This window comes from Chelon labrosus (genome assembly GCF_963514085.1).
Source record: "Chelon labrosus genome assembly, chromosome: 12".
NCBI lineage: Eukaryota > Metazoa > Chordata > Actinopteri > Mugiliformes > Mugilidae > Chelon > Chelon labrosus.
In genome coordinates this window covers 16,352,734-16,370,244 of record NC_140345.1, presented here as the reverse complement: position 1 = coordinate 16,370,244, position 17,511 = coordinate 16,352,734, and the positions used below count along the sequence as shown (strand labels likewise).

The 17,511-nt window shown below is 42.7% G+C and overlaps 1 long non-coding RNA gene across 1 annotated transcript in view; it reads right to left on the bottom strand.

The window, feature by feature from the left end:
- Positions 1-17,511, bottom strand: part of LOC311497635 — a 103,109-nt gene that overhangs the window by 44,186 nt on the left and 41,412 nt on the right. Inside the window, exon 3 of the long non-coding RNA XR_014699385.1 lies at positions 9,423-9,559. This is a non-coding gene — a long non-coding RNA (uncharacterized lncRNA). The remainder of the gene's footprint in view (positions 1-9,422; positions 9,560-17,511) is intronic.

The following is a 17,511-nucleotide window of genomic DNA, read 5'->3' as shown; positions in this document are numbered from 1 at the left end:
ACATCCATCTTAACCAGTAATTTCATCTTGCATTCAGCCTTCAAGCCTGTGTGGGACTGCTTTCAGTGCCCCACCTGCCCACAATGCAGTTTCTAATAAAACTCAGGCCCATCCCACAGGACAAATAAGACATGCATTGTTCTTATGGATCATTTTAATCTAAAAAATGCAAATACAGTGGCTCAAGTGTACGAACCAAACTTTAGAAGTCTTAATTCAATGCAATGAGAAGACATGGAGACAAACCAGGTACTATTTTGAGTTTAACAAGCATCACAATGAAACAATCGACACACAGTAGCTACAGTAGTAGCTAATCAGATTTGGACGCATGTCCCTGAAAACACTGCATGGTTACACCCATTAAATATGACTAAGAAATTTCACACACAAATAATTGAAAGATGATGACGTCCACAAACTTTTATACACCGATCAGGCATACTTTATGACTACCTTCCTAATATTGTGTAGGTCTCCCTTGTTTGTCCCTCCAAAACAGCTCTGGCTCATCAGAGAATGGCCATGGGCCTTCTGAGGGTGTCCTGTGGTGTCTGGCAACAGAATGTTGTTAGTGGTTGCCTTTGGGTCCTATGGTTTGAGGGGAGGGCCCTCTGTGGATCAGGCTTGTTCCAGTGCTTTCTACAGATACTTGGTCAGTTGGGGATCTAGTGAATTTGGAGGCCAGGTCAACACCTTGTGCTGTTTTTCATGTTTTTTGAGTTGCTGCATCCTGCTGGGGATGGCTGCTGCCATCAAGGAGCGTCACTGCTATGGGTTGGGGGTGTCTGGTCTGATCTAGGTGGGTGGTACATGTCTAAGTAACATCCGCACGAATGCCAGGTCCAAACGTTTCCCAGCAGAACATTGCATTGTCACAAGATGGTCAATGTTATTTACTTCTCCTGTCAGTGGTAGTAATGTTATGCCTGATCAGTGTACATGCAGTCATAACATTTGGGTTTTATATATCCCTGAAATTCCCCTTGCAGCTGCCCAAGTTCGTCAAATGGGTTGAAAGAGGTTCCCAGGAACTTTGAATAAAGTGGAGTTTATTGTTTATGTTCTGGAAACACGTCTTTTTACACTGGACACAGAAACAGTTAAACATTGTAACCCAGAGCGATTGGCAAACCCGCTTTTCCACAGTTGCAAATGTAGGATAAAGACACCTACATTTTGGAATTCTCAAAGGTTGTGCGCAGGCCAATAACACAACCGTAGGATCTGTGGTGTGGTGGTAAAGAATGAAGCCAAGCAAAAGTCGAGACCTTGTAATAGATGTGTATTCAGAAATTCCAATGAGAAACAAGAGGAGACTGAAGACCTGAGGAAAAAAGGCCAGAGTGAGTTTTTGTGTGTGGAGGGGTGGGTGTGTGTGTGTGTTGTCTACTAACATAATTTGTCGCTTGCCATCAGTACATACAACGTGTACAAACAAACCGCATTGTGACAATGTATTGATCAGCTCATCAATGCCCCATCCCGATTGATTTAACATAGCTCGCAGCAACGGTCATATTGTGAGGTTCTCATGCTGGATTTCTGACCATGTCTTAATTCTGTCTCAGGTTATCTTTGGTTGTGAAGTTATTATAATGGACATTTTTGGCCCTCTCTCACAGTGAGATGTAGGAACAAGTCATGACCTTCAGTAAGACATTGCCATGATTCATTTTAATGTTCTTTAATGTTCTGTCTTTTGTCTGGGGCAGCTCAAAATCGCCTATAACTTTGGGCTTTAGGTCAACGAACGTCTGATATGATTATACAAAAGTGAAACTGTGTCAGGAAACCGATGTGAAACATATTCCCACACACAGGCGGATCTATTACTAGTCAGCATACAGCTACAGGTCTGTAAGGCAGATGATATAGGACCATACTGATATAATGAATGGTGGGTGAATTCTGCCTTGCCTTAGCTACGCCATAAAGGAGCCACAAAGATTTCATCCACAAAAACCCATTTCATTTCAACCACAATGCACGCCGTATGATCTATATTATGGATCAGTGTTAGGAAATAACACAATAACTAAAAGTACGTGAGTTTCATTTCCCTTGTTATTTCCTTTAAATCTCAAACTTCCATCTCCTCTCGTCACATCTATTCATTCACTCTGTTAGAGGCCTCTTTTCATTTCGTAGAGCGTCAAATGTGCACCTCGCTTTGGCCTCTGTATGAATATATTCATTATCTGCTTTGGTGTAATTCTGTCTCCATTTTAGTCACACATTCCACATGACTACTCCATCTAAAGAGAAATTATTTGAAAGGAAACTACAGTGCCACGGCAAGATAGGCACAGGGAACGGAGAACTGTACAGTGGTGACCAACTACAGAACTGTTATCTGTGTATTCATGTTCATCTGAGCCAGACTATAATAGTGCATTATTACCATGTGGTGTGACAATCCAATCTGATGGCAGTAAAAACTCCACCTAACTGCACTGGGAGTGGATAGATTGCATGCAAACGCCTTCTCTCTTGCTAAATCAGGCGAGGGGAAACGCCGTGTTGCACAATGGCTCTGTTGTATTATTAGCCCCTCAGAGGAAGCTACAATTGTCGGATCAGACTTTAAAAAAAAAAAAAAGTAAAGTAAGTCTGGGAAAATATCTACTTCCTGCCCATGACTTCAGGGTTTAGCCCTGAGTAAGTGTTTTGCTCTGTTTCTGTCTGTCTCACTGCTTCACCACGTTCTCACTCTCTCTCTCTCTCTCTCTCTCTCTCTCTCTCTCTCTCTCTCTCTCTCTCTCTCGGTCTCTCCCCTCCTTGTTTACTCAGATCGAACTTGTCAGGAAAAGCCAAGTGAATTTAAAGTAACACTCTCGCACACGCTGACGCACACACGCATGCTGATCAAAATTAGCTGAAATTGAGGCACCGCGAAACATCTCTCTGCTAAAACACCAAACTGCACCGGTATCGGATTCTCATTGAGCGCGCCAGTGATTGCTGCTGAGGCTGACATAAATAAATCATTCAAATCTGCGCGTCTGCGTGCACACGGGAGATGAGATGGAGAGGAAGTGAGAAGGAGTGATAGTAAAATGAGAGATGGTGTTTCTTTCATCATTGTTATTTGCTTTAATGATAGTGTGTGAGAGAGAGGTGGAACGAGAGGGAGAGAATAACAAGACATCTACTTCCAACTGAGTCAGGTACTGTGGTTCGTAGCCTGTCTGTATATCCCCCAGGGCAGCAAACATTATGTGTCTGACCTCAACTGAATCCAACTCAGCTGCACAGTTGTCTCACTTCTCATGACGTGGAGCTGAGAAAGAGGGGATTTGAAGAACTAAAGAGAGCAGGAGAGAAAGAAACTCATTCCTTTTACATGTTCCTGGTGGAAATGATAAACTCAAGACCTATTAATGTGCTGTAAAAAATAGTAAAAATAATATAAACTTAATGAGTAAATGAATACAAATCCAAAGGGCAAAACTGAGTCAGTGTTCTTTTTTTAAATCAATAAAGCAGTATGTAATCCATTTGCTGAAGGCCTGCTATCGTGCACCACGCAAACCAAAACACTGTTAAATGCTAAAGTGAGGGCAATTTTCACTTGAGAAGTTGAAATTAGACTGAAAAAGACATGATGACATGAAAAATAGATGTTCAACACTGGTCTTTGCTGACAGTCAGCAGAGAAGATCAATACCACTCTCACATGTCTGTGCGAAGCTACAGCCAGAGGGAGATGAGCGTAGCTTAGCTGTGAGTCTGGTTCACTTCAGATCTTCTAAGACTCGCACATTATTCACAGATCAGACATAACATTGCGACCTAATACTGTGTGGGTCTCCCTTGTGCCTCCCAAACAGTTGTGACTCATCAGAGAATGGACATGGGCCTTCGGAGGGTGTCCTGTGGATCAGGCTTGTTCCCGTGCATCCCACAGATGCGTGATCAGTTTGGGATCTAGGGAATTTGGAGGCCAGGTCAACACCTTGTGCTGTTTTTCTTGTTTTTTGGAGTTGTTCCTAAACCGTTTTTGTGTTTGTGCCTGTGTCAGGCTGCATCCTGCTGGGGATGGCTGCTGCCATCAAGGAGTGTCATTGCTATGGGTTGGGGTGCCTGGTCTGGTAGGTGGGTGGTACACGGTTCAAAAGTTTCCCATAAGATCATTGCATTGTCACAAGATGGTTATTTACTTCCCCTGTCAGTGGTTTTAATGTTGTGGCTGATTGGTGTATCTCATTTGTTTAATGTATATTATTTCCGGACCTTATGCTAAGCTAACCAACTGCTAACTGTAACTTTACATGTGGCAGACAAATGGGAGAGTGCGACTAATCTTCTAATCCACCTTAGGAAGGCAAATAAATATTTCCCCACAACATCTTTAACAATGAATAATGCTCCATCATTTTCTCACTGGTGGCTTAATAAATCATCAGCACTCATGACTTGACAGATGATAATGATAGTTTACAGGCTTATTGAGTTTTTATTTGCTAGATGTTTCTTCTTTTAGTGAAATGTCAGAATGAATGCTACTCTAACTACCAAAAGTTGTGTAGCTTCGGGAGCAGAAATGTACAATGAAAGACGATATAGCATATTGGAAGTTTATTGTAAAGAGGCAGACAGATACCACGAAATACCACGGGTGGGAAGGCAAAGAGAGAGAAACACATGAGGAGATGAAACATGTAAAGGAACAGTCAGTCAGGGCTGAGAGCTACAGCTGCTGATGGAGGTTGGGAGTCTGGAATGAAATGATGGAGGACAGAGTGGAATGGAAGGGCAAGGAGAGAGGGAGGGAGGTAAACAGGAGGTAAGGCATGAAAGAGAGGGAGAAAGACAGGGAAGAAACAGGCGAGTGGGTGTTCGCAAGCGTAGGGCACGGTGAAGAAAATGATGGAGTTGGCAGCAGGGAGCAGAGGTAAAGAAGGGGAATGATGAATTTGGAGGGAGAGTTCAGCAGAGGCCTTGGATCCAATCAAAACACTTTTTTTTTTTTTATTCTGTTTTTTCATTTCACCTAAAATAATGTTTCAATAGTCACTTGCTCATAGCTAAGAACCAACCTTGGTCTTTGAATGGGTACTTGTTTTGAGCAAAACACTTCTCTGTGGCCCCAGATGAACCGTGTAAGCTTACCGCAGCTGCAGCTTGGGGAGCCGAGAACTGTGGGATTAGATAAGTGTGTTTCAAACTGGCAACCCATGAAGAATTATTCAGCCTTCTGGTGATGTAGTTTAGAGCCAGAGAGCTGATTGTTTAGCATTCTTGGGATATTTAACCCCCACAGGTTTGGTTGCATGAATAGTTCAATAAGCTAACCTTGCAAACATAAATCAGTGTTGTGTTTGAAGTAGGGGATTGGTAAGAAATAGCGGTTGTTTAAGTTAGACAAAGATGTTAAATAAACATATGCACGCTCTTTGTATTGTAGTGCCGGATGCGTACAGGATGTTCTTAGATGCCGTTTTCTGTCAGCTTATTTTCCTATCAAACTCCAAGAGTCTGCATAAAACTTTTAAATGTTTTATTTTGAAAAGTTGACTTTGGCAGCTTGTTGATGATTTCTGGGTAGGATTTTACTTCAAAGTTTTAAAATAATGCTGTGGGACACCGAAAGCTAGGAGAAGTATTGGCAGCAACCATCATAAATATATGATATATTACCAGAACAGATTATAGCTGAAATTTTGACATGGTTCAAACTAATTCTCCCAAGAAATGAAATATTGATCAGCATTGATATACAGAGTGTGAGTAGTATGAAAAAAGAAACACTGAAGAAAAGTGAGATTTACAACATGTGTGAATTCTCAGTGGTGGCTGTGTTTACAAGGAACTAGCAAGAAGCACTTGCAAAAACAAACTGTTACACACCTACAGTACTCACAAGTGCACAGGGTCACATCTAACGCAAGGAGTTAAACAAAATTCCACTCAGAAAGACCTCATTTTGCAGGGGTTGAACAAAAAAAAACAACGTGGCTACATGTGCACGTTTCCTGTGAAGGCACGAGCGCACGCTCAACTTTTTTTCAAAAACGCTAACGTTGTTTCTCAAGTTTCTCAAAAAACACAAACTCGTAAATACACATGAAGCCTCTAACAAATGCAAAAGCTGCATGTGTCAAGCCCCTCGCAAACTCATACATTTATGCATAAAAGCCCTCACATGCGCACACGTGCGGTGCGGCTGTTTGCCTCCCACATGCAGTGTTTGTGACGCATAGGAAAAGTCATTAGACCCACACTTCCTCTCCAAACAGAAGGAAGAAAAGACTGTCTTACATGAAACAGGCAGGAAGTGTGTGGGTGATTGCCTGTATATAAGCATGTGTGTGTTCGATTTCGTATTTGTAAGCGCTTGTCTCACGGTCTGAAGTTCTGCCTCTAGGGCTGGTGACCAAGGTCTTGTAATTGCTTCCCTTTGATTGTTTTCATTGAGTCGTCTACAGCTACAATTACAGCTAATTAAGTCCCTCGGCCAAGGGTTGGGTTTCTCAGCGGACAAGGTTGCAAACCGTGATCTTGAGGGTTCAACATTTGCTCTATAGTCTCTCTCCCTATTTTCTTTTAGATTCAGGCTTGACTCACTTATACCAAAATCGAGAATGTCCTAATTTTTTAAAAGTATCAGGCAATTGTGGATATACAATAAAATATTATGTAGCAAATCACAAAACGGCCTGGAAAGGTTCCTTTAGTAGAGCATCAGCATAAGTCAGTGTTACATCTTTCAGATGTTTTTCTGAGGATCTAAATGTAAAACATACATCCTCATATATGCTTACCACTTTAGAGTTTCATTTCTCCCTCCATGCAGTTACAGTCAGCGCTTCTGCTTTTTAATGGAACTTATGCTTCTAATTGTGTAACTAATCACTTGACAGATAAGGGTGTGTGTGTGTGTGTGTGTCTCATGTGTTTTCCTATGCAACAGCTATGATTTTGCATAACGTTCAAACCGACGCTCATTTGTGTTCCCGACTGTGTGTGTATGTGTGTGTGTGGGTGCACGTCTGTCTGCTTCTTCAGTCAGCATCAACAGTTTGCGGTGTGCGTTTCTGTATACAAATGTATGTCGAGTGGGTGGAAATATATGTGTGTGTCAGGTGAATTACAAGCAATTGAATGATTTACTGCAGTATGGTAGAGTGGGACCAGGAAGAGAGAACTATTATAGTGCACAGACACTAATCAGACATAACATTATGACCACCGTCCTAATATCGTCTAGGTCTCCCTTGTTCCTCCAAAACAGTTGTGACTCATCAGAGAATGGACGTGTGACCACTGAGGGTGTCCTGTGGTGTCTGGTAACAGGATGTTGTTAGTGGCCACAGAGGCGACTCCCCTCAACCCATAGGCCTGGGTCCTATGGGTTGGGGGGAGTCGCCTCTGTGGATAAGGCTTGTTCCAGTGCATCCCACGTATGCTTGATCGGTTTGGGATCTAGTGAATTTGGAGGCCAGGTCAACAACTTGTGCTGTTTTTCATGTCTTTTTGAGCTGTTCCTGAACCATTTGTGTGCCTGTGTCAGGCTGCATCCTGCTGGGGATGGCTGCTGCCATCAAGGAGGCTCGGTCCAAACAAAAGTTTCCCAGCAGAACATTGACTTGTCTCAAGATGGTCAGTGTCTTTTACTTCTCCTGTCAGTGGTTTTAATGTTGTGGCTGATCGGTGTATACTGTGGTATCATCAGCTAATAGAACTCAAAAACAACAATGCCAGGGAAAAAAAATCAAAAAAACTAAAAAATCAAAAAAACTGAAGGAGGCAAAGGCTGGATCCTGGGGTTTGGACATCTGCAAAAGCTTCAGGATACCTAATCACCTCATGGCTGAAGGTGGAAGCTTCACTTGTGTGCCGTCAAGCGTGCCAGCCTGCACACACACACGCACTGGGCTGAAGACAACAGAGACAGGTGAAGGACAGATTTTCTGACTTCCAGTGGGAAGCGTGCTCCCCTTCACACACACACACATAGACACACCAGTGGATTAATTTGGACACTCTGTCTCTCTGCCTGCCTCTGCCAGGAACATCTGTCACCTCAGCAGGATCCAGACTGCTAATAAACATACAAACACATGCTCGTGTGCATACGCATACACACATTATTTCTCTCTGTCTCTCTTTCTCTCGGCCTATCAGTCTAAAAATAAGGCTAATTTCGCTTCTTTGTTTATTGGCTCCGTATTTTATCACTGTCTTCATTCACACCTGGACTCGCAGCCGCCTAACATAGCTACGACTTTCCCGAAATGCAAATTTACTTGCTTTCCCACCTTCACAAGGCATAACTCTTTACAGCTAGTGAATCTTTCGCAATAATAAACTGTATTGTTGTGGAAGACACCTGTCCCTTAAGATTCCCATGGGTATAACTTTCTTCATTGTGCACAGCAAACACAGTCAGGCGTTGTTTACAGGCACGTGAGAGTGGATGAAGGGCTGTGTGTGCAAGGTTATCCTCTGAATATTCCACAGAGAGCGGGAAATCCCCCCACAGAGCAGACACTAAAAACACGCAGGTGTTACTGAACATAATCTTTGACTTTTAAAGCTGCAGGGTGAACGTTTTCCATTGCGCCGTTCAAAGAGACCGTGTTTGAAATTCATAATCGTATAAATTGGTTTAGGTTTCTAGTCTCAGTTATTCCCTTTATTCAAACCTGACAAATCCAAACATACGGTGGATATTTGTAAAAAAAAATGCACGACAATGACATGCTCCACGTCCTCACTAGATGTTATTTTATACCGCATTATATCCTGAGACACATTTCAAAGTGTAAACCAGCGAAGAAGTTAAATGTCTCCCTCTTTCAAGATTAGCTCAAGTTTGTATGTGAAACATAAGAGTCGGTAAGATTGTTTGCAGAATATTTAGAAAGTTTTGCTGGTTAGCCACTTTGGGCTGCTCTCTAACTGTGGTAAACATTTCCTACTCTTCACTTTCACAGTCAGGCTTACACTCGGTAGGCTTTTATGAAATTAATAGGCCAACATTTCCTGCTTCTAGCTGTAAACAACCTACACGCAAGTGGCGCGACGATAACTTTTTGAAGTTTTTGAGAGCTGTTGCAGCTGAAAATGTCAGTTTAGGCCTTGTGAAAGTGGCACATAGCTGTGCACATAAAGGAGAACTACAGACCTGCTTTTTTTTTTCTAGTGGCATTTACACTTATGATCAGCTCCTGCTTAGCGGGGGAACAAAAAGAGTAAAAATATGTTCACACTTAATTACGCTGGTGTAGTTCATTAACAGTTATTTCTCTAAAACACTGCTAAATTACATATATATTAAAAAAATGCTGCACGTTTTCATGCATTTAATATCACCATCTAATTACATCATAAAATACAGGAAACACAGTTGGTGTAACTTAAAAGGTTATTAGTGTATATTGCCAGTAAAAAAACACATTAGCATAGTGCCTTACCTTGGCAATCCAATTCCCCCGTACGTTCTCATTGCAGAGGTCTGGAGTCGGTGAGGATTCCTCCACTGTTAATTAAACCGTCTGTCTTGGAGAGAATTAAGGTCGTGATCTCCCAGACCTCTCCACTCCCACACTCCCTGAGAAGAAAAGAGAGAACAAAAAGAGACTTAATGAAGGAATAAAAGGATGAAATGGCTTAATGAAGCGCCTAACGAGGCCTGCGGCCGTTTAATAAGGGCTTATTAAAGCTTAATTAGAGCAATAATCCTGCTTGTTTGGAGTCGTTCGGTGTTGACTTGTGGCTGATTGTGTTTTTATGGCAACTAGATAAACAAGGAAGAGCTGACGTTCCATAGGAAGGAAGACAAGTCTAGCAGTTTGTATGTGTGCGTGTCTCTGCTGTGAGGGATTCCAAAAATGATTAGGTGAAGGCTTCGAGACCTTTCGAGACCTAGTCCATTTACCTAGAGAACATGGTCATACACTACACTTTGATTTACATCCCCGTTCCAGTTCAAACACTCTCCCAACTCCTTCTGAACATCAGAACATCTAAACCCAAATGGGACCTCTAAAATATGGACAAAAATTATGAAAAATCCTTTAGATCTGTAACGTACACCACCACATCCCTATGTAAGAGCTGGAGCTCAAAGCACCAGATGTGTCACTTAAAAAAAAAAAAACTACTCCGTGTCAACTTCAGTCAGAGACGATCATTTACTGTTTCACTTTTAATAAATACACAGCCGCGTGACTGATTGCGAGCACCTACTGCAAAATCATGCTATTGGAGCTGATTCACATGTAGGTAAATGAGCCACATGGTTTTCATAATGATTCAGCTGGCAAACTTATTCCCTCTTGTTCAGTTGATTTACAAACAAAGCGCGGCGTTTTCTGTATAGAAGTGAACATGACTCACTTGAGTCACAGACCAAGCATTGTTCCTAAGGACACATCTAAAGAGAGTGTAACATATACAGAGCACTTGAGGCATCAAACTTTCATTATTCATACAGTGATGTCATCGCCCCTTTGAGGCCCGAGCCAAGCTCAGCATATGCAGTTTCCCACTGGTATGTGGAGACGCCAAACTCCGCTCTCATTACTATAGTTCTCTCTGCTCTGCCTGCAAATGATTCATTACGTATCAGTGATTCAGGCTGTTAAAGCCCACAGACCCTTTTACGGGCTTTCCGGTGGTGCTGACAATAAAAGGAGATACTCATCCTTCTCCTTGGACTCGTGAGAACAGATAACCCTGCTGAACGACTCTACAAGCTGAGCCAAAGAAGAAAAAACTATGAAACACTGATGCAAATGTATCAGATAACACATGTAGCCACCCTGTATCAGACATTTATAGAGTTAGATAGCATATTGTGCTGGAGGCTCTAGATGCCGTATTCATTCATCTTCTGTAACCGCCTGTCCTGTGAAGGGTCGCGGGTGGGAGGAAGCCGGAGTACCCGGAGAGTACCCACGCAGACACAGAACATGCAAACTCCACACAGAAAGGCCCCAGTCGGTCTGGATTCGAACCTGGAACTTTTGAGGCATCAGTGCTAACCACCATTCCACTGTGCCGCCCCTAGATGCCATATCATCTTGATTTTTAACTGTGTTACAGTATAAATGCCAAACACATGGATTTTAGAAATCGTCACTAGCATTTTTATTTTTTTTTTCATTTAAAGCCATTGGTCATCAGAGGAACATCAATTGATGAGGGAGCAATATGAGTAACTACACCTATCGGCCACAACATTAAAAAGCACTGACAGGAGAAGTAAATGACATTGACCATCTTGTGACAATTCGATGTTCTACTGGGAAACTTTTGGAAATGGCATTCGTGTGGATGTAACTTAGACATGTACCACCCACCCAGACCAGACCAGGTAGCTACACACCCTACAGCAATGGCATTCCTTGGTGGCAGCAGCCATCCCTAGCAGGATGCAGCCTGGCACAGACACACAAAAACAGTTTAGGAACAACTCAAAAAAACATTAAGAACATCACAAAGTGTTGACCTGGCCTCCAAATTCACTAGATCCCAAACTGATCAAGTATCTGTGGGATGCACTGGAACAAGTCTGATCCACAGAGGCCCCTCCACTCAATCCATAGGACCCAAAGGCCCCCACTAAGAACATGCTGTTGCCAGACACCACAGGACACCCTCAGAAGGCCCATGTCCATTCTCTGATGAGTCACAACTGTTTTGGAGGCACAAGGGAGACCTACACAATATTAGGAAGGTGGTCATAATGTTACGCCTGATCGGTGTAGATTAGTACAGTATGTGTTTTTGTAGGTTGGTTGGTTGGCCAGCATGACGCGCCTATACACAATATACACGGCACAGAATGACACATGTACAGTATACTGTACATCACTCTGGAGGCACCCTTTGCATGCTAGAAATGACTTCATTCAAAATTTAAAATGTGTCAGAGGCTTCTGTGTCACACTGGTGACTACTGTGGTGCAAATATGAAAGTGTACCCACTCACACACACCGCACACTGACACATTAGCTGATGCATATTACTAGAGCTGCAGTACATTTGAGCGAGATGATATCACCTTGCTGCCAGCTCTCTGTGAAACCACACCACTTTGCTACAGTGTTGTGTGTACGTCCACGCATGACTGTGTCTCTGGCATTTGGGGCCAGAAACACACGCACGATCTCTCTCTCTCTCTCTCTTTATCCCCCCTCCCTAGGAAAACATTGACAGCTAGCAAACACATACCTTTCTAGCAGTGTGGTCATGATTTCCCACCATGCTGTCACTTTCAGGGTGCTAATCCACGAGTTCTGCACACATCTATCTGAGACAGTTGGCATCACCCTTCCCAGTAGGATTAATTTTGCTTGTAGCACATATGGTTTTAGTTTAACAACCTCAAGCACCCGAGGCAGATCAACCCTTTTTAACCAAGTTTTTAGGCTTGTAACCTTGAGTTCTGTGGTTTCGTTATGACCTTCTCGTTTTTTCTTTTTCGGTTTCAAGTTTTTCACCGAGATTCCTCCGTCTATGAATTGTGTCATTTAGCCTGAGGGTAAGACTGCACTCACACTCTGGAGGGTTGTTAAGCGATCTTCGACGTTACACTGTACATACACATGGAGCGTTGCGCAGAGATGTGTGACGGCATTTCATGGAGAAGGTTTCAACCCTTACAGTCACAGTTCATGGACTATGTCTCTTGCAAGTCTGCTGCTCTGCTGAAATACAATCCCCTCAATTCATTTCCCGAATGCCAAACAGCTGATGATTCCTGCAGAAGGGCCAACGATTCCCACTGTTGTCATATGGTTTCCCTTTTCTGCACATATGTCAATTTTATGTCAGAGGATTAGGGATGGTGGTTATTGTTCTGCAGCGTGTGAATGATGTCAACTTTCCTACGGGGCACTTTCTGTGAGATGTAGACAGCAAAGCAGCTGACAATTCCTGCAAAGATGCCAGCACATCACATCATTTACACAACTGCTTCCCTGCTCTTCGGCTCTGACAGTGGTGCACTGGAGAGTTATGGAGGGGGAAAGGAATGATGTCATCTTTCCAGCAGGGTTTTAAATCTCAGAGTCATTATGCTACTGCACTGAGCTCTGGGAGATGATGATGATGATGATGATGATGATGGCGGCGGGGGTGCAGATGATGGTGCTGGTCAGTACAGTGGTCATGGTGGTGAAGATGATGGTGATGTAATCTTCTTTGAAGCTTTTTCCCCTTTTAGTTTAATAATGTGTGCAGCCAAACACTTCTCTCTCAGCAGTGCTACAAAGTACCAGTGCTCATATGACTCCAGCCTTTTAAATCAAATGTTGATCAATGGTGCATCCTCATTAATGTACGTATTAACTATTAATGCACAATGCATTTGAGGGGAAGTTATGTTCACTTTGGATCATTACATGATGCGTTGGTCTTACGATGTCCACCCAAATATCATATCCCACTATCAATTCCATTTTGTTCTGACACGCTGTATTTTTTCTTAAACATTCATGGTAGATAGCTCCTTCTATTTAAAAGGAGCTCCATCTACTCTGTTGCATCACCTTGTAACACATGTAGACCAATTCTGACACTATGTTAACACTATGAGCAACAGCCTTACAAAACGGCCAAGTATTCCTCAAGCATTTCCACCTTCATATCATTGACTTCCATTGAAAGTTGGTCATTATAAGCTACAGAATCTGCAAGAACCTCAGCTGTGAGTTGATACGTTGAAAGAAACTCCTACAAGTTCAGCTGCCGGTTCGGGGGGCCCCAGCGCGATCACCAGCGCCCTTCATTTGAGATGCCTACACTGTAGACTCCACTGCTGGCGAGACAGTACTCCTCATCTTCAGCTTCCCCACTCAGCACCGATGAGACACTGCGCCGGCTGTTTGTGTTCTTGTCGAAAGCAATTACTTCGGCTTGCTCAAGTTTCTACTGTGAGTGAATTACGGCTTCTCATCATCCCCCTTTTCCAAAAAAAAACTTAAAAAAACTGCAGCCATCATTGTTTCCATTGTTCTTAATGCTCACTTATTTCCAAAGATTCCCTACTATTTTCCAGTTCCACCCCTGTATGTTAGCTCTAAACTATAAATTATGTCATTCTGCCACTGGGCTTCTTGCTCATTATGGCTAAACTGATAGCACATGCTGAGCAGCTTTGGCTGTTAAAAACGTTTCAGCGACAAAGAGCATTTAAAGGAGCAGTTTTTAAAAAAAGTATTTGAAGCTAAGAATCAATTATTAACACATAAATGCAGGTCAGAAAGTCAACATTACTTTGAAAATGTCAAGGGAGCTAGTTATTAGAGGTGCAAAGTTCTTGCTGGAAATCTAATTTAAGGATGATTCACAACTTGGATTTCTTCTCCCTGCCTTTGATCTTCCTAAACTGCTCTCCCACCGTATTTTTCTTTCCATAAACTGTTGCGGTGCACTTTTGCACCTTTTCACATCATGCAAAGGAAAACACACTGTGTGTCTTTGTTAGTTTTCATTAGTTCAAGTTGTTTTCAACAATCTCTCCCACTTCCTGCATTCTCCTCCCAGTAACGCCCTTGTGTGTTAAAATATATCTAGTTTTACACGGGGCATGATGTCATTCTGTCTGCGGGGTTTTCCCACATTCATGGCTCAGCTGATAACATGTGTGGCGGAGAACTGTTAAAACACATGGGTGTGTAGCGGTGCTAAACTCCTAACCCATATCAGCCTTCCATGAGAAACCCAGCAAGGAGGGGATTTGGCAAAGCAAACAGGGCTCTTTTTCCCCTCAACAGTAACCAGCAGCTTTAAAGCTCATTCTAGATTGTGATTACATTGGCTAAATACAATAACCCAGCCCATGTTGTTGCAGGCAGGCTACAGCTGTGCTCTGCTCCATAAAACCTCCCAAAACAACATTGCATACAGTAGACGTTCTCTTTACCTTCCCAAATCACATAACTGCAACCTGTGCTTGAAAAATCTAGTGCTTTTTAAATTGTCAAACAGGGTGAAGCTGTTGAATTTGTCATTATGTAGTGCCTGGGCATTGACATCAGTGTAGGCTGTAATTGCATAGTTGATCCACATTGCTGTACAAAGCAAACAATGCTCCACCAAAAATCCTTTCACTGTGTTAATCTATTCAGTGAGTCAGGGAATTAAAGCAGACTCTACATATACACAGTGCGGATTTAAGGTCAACATTTGTCTCACCAAACTAGCCTTTTGAGGTTATGCAGTACACCAGAAGCCTATTCTTATGCTTTGTAAAACACTGTGGAGCTAAACAAAGTCTGGTGGAGAGAATACTGTGATTACTGCAGCTCATCCAGCTGTAGAAAAGAAGCTACAAGTGTTTCTTAATACTGAGGGGGAGGGAAGAACACTCTGAAACACATCCAGTTCCCACTGGGACACTCACAGGATAAACTCAGCTGATACGGACTCCCAAGAGGAAGTTGGACTTGTTTATGAAGGAAATGACATCATTGGGCTTGGCTCAGACAATGACCTCATGCTGACAAGATAATAGCCGAGAAGAGGGGGGGGGCAGAGAGAGCAGTGTTTAGTTTGGTAGCAGGAGTCATATGCACAAGCGAAAGGTGAACGAGTGCATCCTGGTAATTTTACACCTCCAAATTGACTGCTTAATAGATCTAGTAAGTGGATGCTGAGTAACGCCGGTTGGTTTCAGGGCTTTAATTTGCTATTTTCTTAGGACAGATAGTGAAAATGAAGGCCAAACTCGCTCATATCAGAAGAATGTGGGGAATTTGTTGTGACAGTTGCTTTGTATATTCAGTGCAGCGCATACTGTGTTGTTTGCAATGCACAACCTTAACCTCCTTGCAACCCTCGCATGTAGAATCATAGCTTTGGCAAGAGATATAACTCAAATAAACTATGAAAAAAACGGCTGAAATGACGGCGTTCTGAACATGTGATTTGAGGTTATGGAAAGGTCAGGATTAACAGAAACCTATTTTACTTGTTAAAGTCCAGTGTTTTCTTGGTGCATCCACCCACCCCATCGGCCTCCCTTCACTGTGTCATGCATTGTGACTCCATATCATCCCTTGACCTCCTTTGTTCCCTTTATAAACATATATTACTATGGGACCTTTGCTGTTGCGATTGATGCCGTCTCACATGACCGCTAGAGGTCACGTAACCATGATACGTCCCTTCTCAACAAATACTCTGCATGATTCTGACAGGTAAAGATGTATTAGCACAGCGTGATACTATCTACAATCTATGCGCCTCAGACCTCTGTTGTTATTCGTGGAATAAAGCACACTGAGCGAGGAGATGAAAACTTTCTGATTTTGTGTTGTGCAAGTTATCGTTTTTAATGTTGTTGTTCCAAGCCTGCTCAGTCACACAAGGGACCGTTGCAACTTCCAAAACAGCACTCAGCTTCTCTGCACTTTCTGTAAACTGCTCTGTGAAGACCTCTAATTGTCCTGGGGATTGGGACAGCATGACTGAATATAAAAAATCCTCTCTCTCTCTCTCTCTCTCTCTCACACACACACACACACGCACACAAAAAAAAGACTAGAAGGTCTTTGGAGGAGCTGTTGGACCTCCCAAGAGCAGAGCTGGTCTTAAGCCCAAAGACAAAGCTTGCTACTGGGTTGAGGATCTCAGAATATGCCCCGGATTATGGAGCCAGAGAGCCAGAACATGCCTGGGGACAGTGGTGGAAAACACACTGACTTTGGCAGAAGGAGGGATATTAGGCTATGTGTGAAACAGTTTGTTCAGTGTTGTTAGGGTAATGACAGTGTTATGGGGACGAAGTAATGCATTTTAACAGGGGGAATTTGCCCTCGCCAACCGTTTATACTACCAACAGCTGTTTTTTCCTGCATTTATCCACAAGTGGTGGGCTAACAAAATCAGAAATGATCACCCCTGTTAAGACACAGTAATGACTTCCTTGTGGTTGTTTGCCTCCGCCGACCAATCAAGCTGTGGTTTACTTCCGTGTCTGTTTAGACTCACATTAGATATGCAGGCTTTGAAGTTTTTTTTGTTTGTTTGTCTTTTTTTTTTGCAGCAGCAGCAGCATGACAGTTGACCTTTGACCTTTTGGATATAAAATGTCATCACTTGTTTATTACCATAATTTGCAGATGACATGTTGAGTTAAGGCCAAAAAATGTTTCTTGTGAGGCCACGGTGACTTTTGACCGCCAAATTCTAGTCCATGCAGCCTTGAGTCCAGATTTGTATGTCAAGAAATTCCCTCACGGTTTTCACTCGTGGTTTTGTGCTCGTGAGCTGAGTTACGTGTTTTGAGAGGTTGCGGTGGCCTTGACCTTTGACTGTTAAAATGTCATCAGTTCATCCTTTAGTCCAATTTACCTTCTGTGCCGAATTTGAAGAAAGTCCGGTTAGGCGGTCCTGAAATACTGCAATTGGGACATAGGTAGGTGGACGAGGGGCAACTGCAAAATCTGATGCCTTTGGCCATGGTTGTTGCCGTAACTGACCCATAAAACTCTATTGCCAGGTTTCTGCTTGACTTGCTCCAATATTTTGTAAATCAGAAATCTGGATGT